The sequence below is a fragment of the Nelumbo nucifera genome, chromosome 1 (genome assembly GCF_055504915.1).
Source record: "Nelumbo nucifera cultivar China Antique chromosome 1, China Antique-T2T, whole genome shotgun sequence".
Taxonomy (NCBI): Eukaryota; Viridiplantae; Streptophyta; class Magnoliopsida; order Proteales; family Nelumbonaceae; genus Nelumbo; species Nelumbo nucifera.
This window is the reverse complement of record NC_142649.1, coordinates 194,811,956-194,818,951: the sequence shown is the minus strand read 5'-3', so window position 1 is coordinate 194,818,951 and position 6,996 is coordinate 194,811,956.

The window sequence follows — 6,996 nt, the reverse complement described above, 5'->3', positions numbered from 1 at the left end:
CTGATCGAACTGCCTCTGAATTGGATTGTCTAAGGAGGCAATGATATAGCAGCGGGCAAGGGAGTTTTTCTCCTCCCATTCTTGGTATTCTCTTCTTCGGGCCTCAGAAGCCCTATCTCCCGGACGATCCGGGGCAAGATTCTTTGCTACCTTATCCAATTTCTCAGAGGTTAAGACCAACATAAGGTTCCTATACCAGTCAGCATAGTTTGGGCCCTTCAACTTGTTGTCATCAAGTAGCTTTGCAAATGATCCGTTTGCCATTTTCTGTTAAAAGAGCAAACATCAGTCCATGACCTAATTTGATTCATGTTCATTTCATAGATATGGATTTTAATCTACGATTCATTTCCATTTATTCGTCTCTGAGATTTCCCTCCTTTCTCAATGACGGAGACTACGGGTTGTCTCTGGAAATGTGGGAAATCACATAGGGTGCATGAAGCCAACTGTTTCAGCTGCATAACCCCACCACCTTTCTGTGAAGGATCATATCCACTCATCATATGAGTTTTCCCTTTGGCCTCTGTCAGACAAGGTTCAGAGCCGTTTTCAGGTAAACCTTTCTGTCCAGTGAGTGCTTACCCATCATATTCGTGAACGCCAAGGTACCGTGAGAGAGTTCCCATTTTCTGGTGAAGCCCCTCCCACATCGGTCTATGACGCCCCTATCATCTTATGAAACACTTAGACAAGCCCAACAACAAATGGATAGCCCATTTTCTGGTGCGTTTCCTCATTACTGAAGGACCCATCTTTGTGCTAATGATGGAAGGCCTTTAGAGAGTTCATCATATGAATCTCCCTATCACATGCACTCATATTATCTGGAGGGAACAGATAATTACGCCCTAGTTGTATCTTTAGGTCAAACCAAAGTGGCTCCCACTGACTTTCATAAAGCCAGATTTTGGTGGGCCTGAATCGGCTAGTGTTCCGCACGAGACCTCATGATGAGGTGTGGGGGCCCACCATTGAGGGAGGTCATCCAATGACCAAAAGGGACACCATGGCAATGATGTGTATTCAGCCATGGTGTGCAAAAGAGCCACTGTCGATTGAGCATGGGCCAAGTACTTATGGCCCATGTACGTAGCACATCACACATCCATACATCACATGCAGGGATAAATTGATCCAATCAATTAATTATCTGTAAAGCCCATTTGAAGCCCATTTTAAATCCATAATATTAACCATTAATATTATCTAGGTATATGGGCCGAACGGTTCAACCCATATAGCTTTATGTGTTAAGTGGGCTTTTAGCAGTTTTAACTATTTAAAACTGGGCCTTTACAGGTTGGGCCGAATTAATCATTTAATTAAATATCAATCCTTAGGCCCATTAGTGGGAAAATTAGGGCTGACTTTCAGCCTTGATTAAACCCTAGATTCGGTCCAAACAGTTTGAACCAATCTTGGTTTGAATGGGTCTAGGGTTTGATCTTTAATTAAATCTTTAATTCAAGAAAATAATCTGAAATTAATTACTGATAAAAGAAAAACCACAATCAGTAAATCAGGGCTGTTCGCACAATCCATCCTGCAAAACAGAGGTTAGATCACAGAATGCAGTTTCACAAACTGCAAATCGCAGATAGCGATTCTCCCATCTGCGAAATCTTCTTCTCTGCGAAATCTCCCTTTCTGCGCTGCCATCTTCGATCCAATATTAAAATAAATAGAAATCCTATTTCTATTAATAATTACATCAGATCGAATACCTATACATTGAGTCTAGAAAAATAAAAAAATTATTTACAGACCAAATGTAATAAATAAATCAAGAAACTACAAATCTTGCAGGTTCCCTGCGCAATCCAAGATTTCGATCTCCTCTTGTACGAACAACCCATAAATCAAGAAAATCATAAAGAACAATTCTAAATAATAATCAGATTTATATAAAATTAATTTCAGATTACTCGCCCATTAATTTTGGGAACAAATTTCCCAAAACCCATATCTGCGCAAATTGGGTAGAACACCTTCTGCCCAATTGCGCAGGTTCAGATCTGAAACAAACTGGTTCAAGATTTGAACCGTGGCTTTGATACCACTGAAGGGACCGAGAGATCCATCCTATGGACGCCCAAAGATTGCGGAATAAGGGGCGAATTTCAAAAATTTTTCTCTCCCTTCAACTGGGAATCGTATTCCCTATTTAGAAAATCATATTTTCAAGGATCAATCTTGAACCATAAACTGAACCAGATCTGAACCAAAAGGAGTGGGAGAGGATTATACCTGATACGGAGAAACTATCTCCCAATGGAGGTGTTCACGCCCAAGGAAGGATCCAAAGACTGCTCCCACTGAAGATGGCGCAGTGCAGGATGGAGCAGAATCAGCAACGTTCTTCAAAAGAACTTGACCCTTCGCAAGAATCAACTGGACGGCTTGTGAGTACAGCTCCAATCAATCTTTTCCCAAAAGATTGAAATCATGATCCAATCTTGATTGCTCCCAAGAACTGGAGATCGAACTGAAGGAATGGCAATGGCAGGAAGGTGGCGGTAGAAGAGAATTCGCAGTATGCAGGAAATCTCTCAATCTCTCTTTCTTTTAAAGAGAAGAATGCTATTGATGTTGTTGTTGTTGTTTTTCAAGGCTGCCGCCCCCTTCCCCTTTTATAATCTTAAAGGGATCAGCTCCTAATCAGATTAGGAGTTGCTAATCCAAATCATATTTGGGTTAGAAGTCCCTTAGTGATAAGGGATAATCCTTATCTTATCTGCAGATCAGATCAACTGTCTCCTAATCTAATTAGGAGGTTTCCAGATCTAAATCATATTTAGATCTTGGACTCTCTGAGTGGATAGGGTCTAAGCCCAATCCTTTTAGCTGACCCACTTCAGAATTCGCCCCCTTTAGATGACTGATCAAATCAGCCCAGTTCGAAATGGGCTTAAGGCCCATTTAAGGTTATGTACTCAAAAACCTTCCAAATTGCTGCCTAGTTGGGCTTCCTTGTACGGCGTGGGACCCAAGCATTGATCTACACATCAGCCACTTGGGTTCAGCCCAGCCTTTGTTACAAGGCTTGGCCGAATGCACTGCTGAAGACAGTGTACCCCCTGAAACCCATCAAATGGGCTCTATGGGCCCAACACTTACACTAAGTGGTCCCTGGGCCAAGCCACCTTGTAACACCCAGGGACTGTGGGCAGATGCAAGATTAGCCCATCAAGTGTTATCCTCAATGGTCTTACACTTAACCTCTCAGCCCATAATGATCATACACTGCCCAACAAGAGAGGACCTCTCCCTCGGCTGCTAGGAACAGTGTTGCACTCTCCACTTATATGGATCCCGGGAATTAAAACCTTCTTGCAAACATTTTAGAAACCATATATATTCTTTTATATCTTATATAAAATATATTTTGCAAAACAAATCTCAACGATTGAAATCGGCTGCCGGCAGTCTTGGTTTCCATCAGTGAGAGTGCATCCCCGATCATTACCTTTGTCCGACAAAGGGGCTGATCCTGTCACTATGATCACCCACTCAGATGAATTCTCGGACTGTCCCAACATACCCAGGTTTTGATCCCCGCTAAGGATCTCACTGATTGGTACATCAAAGATAGCCCAATCCGACACCTAGTGCAGTATCATAATCGAGTCAAGGGGTCGGGTGTAACTTTCCAGTTTTGCCCATCAATCTCCGAGGTCCAGGGCAATACTGGAAATCTGGTCCAGTTCAAAGATTCAATTAATCCTACACTGTATGTGCCTAGGGTCTCACCCTGGCAGCTGAGACAAGCCACCCCAACCGACTTGGTGGCACTACAGTGTCAGCCTTGTCAAGATAGGTCTCCCCAGACCGACCCACTGGCTGTGAACATTCTAAAATCACACGAGTCTCATTAAGTGTCCAGTTTAAGGGTATTACACAGAAACATACCAAGGGAACATGGCTCAAATATGTATCTTTATTCATTTACAATAAACTCATAAAGTACATCATTCTGATTGAAGCTAAGGGCATACAAAACTGTCTAACACAGTCTGTAGACTGAAAGTATAGGATTCAATCAAGAATGTAACTAATTAATAGAAATTAGGGTTCTGTAATTTTTTTTTCTTGAATGGAGATGGCAGCGGCGCTAGAGATTTCAGATCATGATATCACATTCTACGTTTTGCAGTTTATGAAACTGCAGCCCTTGATTACTAACCTCTGTTTTGCAGGTGGTACGGACAGTCCATATCTGATTTGTGATTGTCTAAAATCAGAAATATTAATTTCAGGTCTTTCTTGAATTGTTTCTTGAATTAAAAATTGGTCTTGGACCGTTTCGGACCAGATTGGACCAATGTTGTTTGGACCGAATCTAAGGTTCGAATGGGGCTGTTCTCAGCCCAGATTTCTCCCACTTTCAGGTCTGAAACTAATCTTTAATTGGAAGAACCAATTCGGCCCAACCTGTAAAGCCGAGTTTTAAAGAGTCAAAACTACAAAAGCCCACTTTTGTGTAAAAGCTACATGGGCCGAACTGCTACCTGCTATTCAGCCCATGTACCTAGATAATGTTAATTGTTAATATTATGGATTATAAATGGGCTTGTTAATGGGCTTTGTAGCAAGTAATTGATTGGATCAATTCTTCCATTACATGCGATGTGTGGATGTTTGATGTGCTGCGACCATGGGCCAAAAGCATTTGGCCCGTGATGATACGATAGTGGCTCTTGCGCACACCATGGCTGAATGCACATCATTGCCATAGTGTCCCTTATGGTCATTGGATGACCCCTCCTTTCATGGTGGGCCCCACAATCCTGAAAGGGGTTGCATGCGGAATCCCTAGCCGAATTGGGCCACCAGAAATCTGACTTTATGAAAGTCAGTGGGAGCCACTTTGGTTTAACCTAAATTAACTAGGGCGTAATTACTTGTTCCCTCCGGTAATATGAGTGCATGTGATAGGGAGATCCATATGATGGACTCTCTAAAGGCCTTCCGTCATTAGCACGATGATGGGTCCTTCAGTAATGAGGAAACACACCATAAAATTGGGTTATCCATTTGTTATTGGGTATGTCAGAGTGTTTCATAAGATGATAGGGGCGTCATACACCGATGTGGGAGGGGCTTCACCAGAAAATGGAAACTCTCTCACGGTACCTTGGTGTAACCTGAATATGATGGGTGAGCACTCACTGGACAGAAAGGTTTACTCTAAAATGGATATGAACCTTGTTTGACAGAGGTCAAAGGGAAACTCATACGATGAGTGGATATGATCCGTCACAGAAAGGTGGTGGGGTTATGTAGCTGAAATAGTTGGCTCCATGCACCCTATGTGATTTCCCACATTTCCAGGGACATTTTGCTGTCTCCGTCACTAAGATAGGTAGGTAACATGAATTAAACTAAGGTTGTGGACTAACGTTTTGTTGTTTTACCAAAAAATGGCAAACGGCCAATTTGCTAAGTTGCTTGATGACAACAGACTTAAGGGCCCAAACTATGCCGACTGGTACAAAAACCTTATGTTGGTCCTGACTTCAGAAAAGTTGGATAAAGTGGCAAAGAATCCTGCACCGGATCATCCGGGAGATAGGGCTTTAGAAGCCCACAGGAGGGAATACCAAGAATGGAAGGAGAAAAACTCCCTAGCCCACTTTTGTGTATAGGCAGTTCGATCAGATCGAACTCGCCAAGGAGATATTGGATAGTCTAAAAACTATGTACGAAGAGCAAAATCATTCTACTCGTCAAAAGGTCCTGAAGCAGTTCATGACCGCGCAGATGACCAAGGGGCAGCAAGTTCATGACCATTGTCTTCGGATGATGGGTAACATTATCGAGCTGGAGGCCCTTGGGTCCGGGCAAGATCTGGTCACACAGATAGATGCCATTCTTAACTCCTCGCCTCCGTCCTTCAATCCATTCATAATGAATTATAATATGAACAAGCTGAATGTCAGCGTTCAAGAGCTCAGCAATATGTTGCAACGAGCCGAGGAACTGATTAGGAAGGATGAGACGATAGCCATGCTTGTTTAAGCTGGCAAATCTGGCAAGAAGAGGAGAGCAAAGAGGAAACCCCAGAAAAAAGGCCACTAAATCTAAGAAACAAAAGAAAGACAAGGCATCTGATGCCTGTCACTTCTGCAAGCAGGCTGGCCACTGGAAGAGGAATTGTCCTGCCTACCTGGAATCTAAGAAAGGTATTTTCAAAACTTGTGTCATGGAAACTAATCTCTTACTTGCTTCTTTATCCTGGTGTGTTGACTCCTGGGCATGAACTCATGCGTGCAATTCACTGCAGGGGTTCAAAGTAAGCAGAAGGCTGAGTGAAGGAGAAGTGACACTTTACTTGAGGACTTCTGCAAGTGTTGCAGCTACAGCGATAGGAACCGTAGCTGATTTATGTTTCTCTTATCTTTCCAGTGGATCTTTACTTCTACATAAAGATTGTCTTTATGTACAAAACTTAAGAAGAAATCTGATTTCTATTTCTAAACTGTGTGCTGAAGGATATACTGTCTATTTTAGTAATGTGATTACTATTAAAAGGAACAATAAATTCATCGCATGCGGGGAACTGGAGAACGGTTTCTATGTTCTACATCCTTCTCTAGAAACTAACTTAACCAAAACTACATCGGTCAAAATCCCCAAGAAAAGGACTCATGATATAGTTAGTCCCATGTGCCTGTGGCATTACTGACTTGGCCATATCGGTGTTGACTGAATCACAAGACTGATAAAGGATGGTCCTTTGGATTTTCTAACAGTAGAAGATCTTCCCACTTGTGAGCCTTGCCTCCGAGGTAAGATGAAAAAATGACCATTTAACGGTAAGCCTGAAAGATGTACAGGCACACTTGACCTTATACATACTAATGTATGTGGTCCCCTGAGTGTTAGGACTCGTAACCAACATGTGTACTTCATCACCTTCACCGATGATTACTCACGATATGGTTACATGTACCTAATGAGACAGAAGTCTGAATCCTTTGAAAAGTTCAAGGA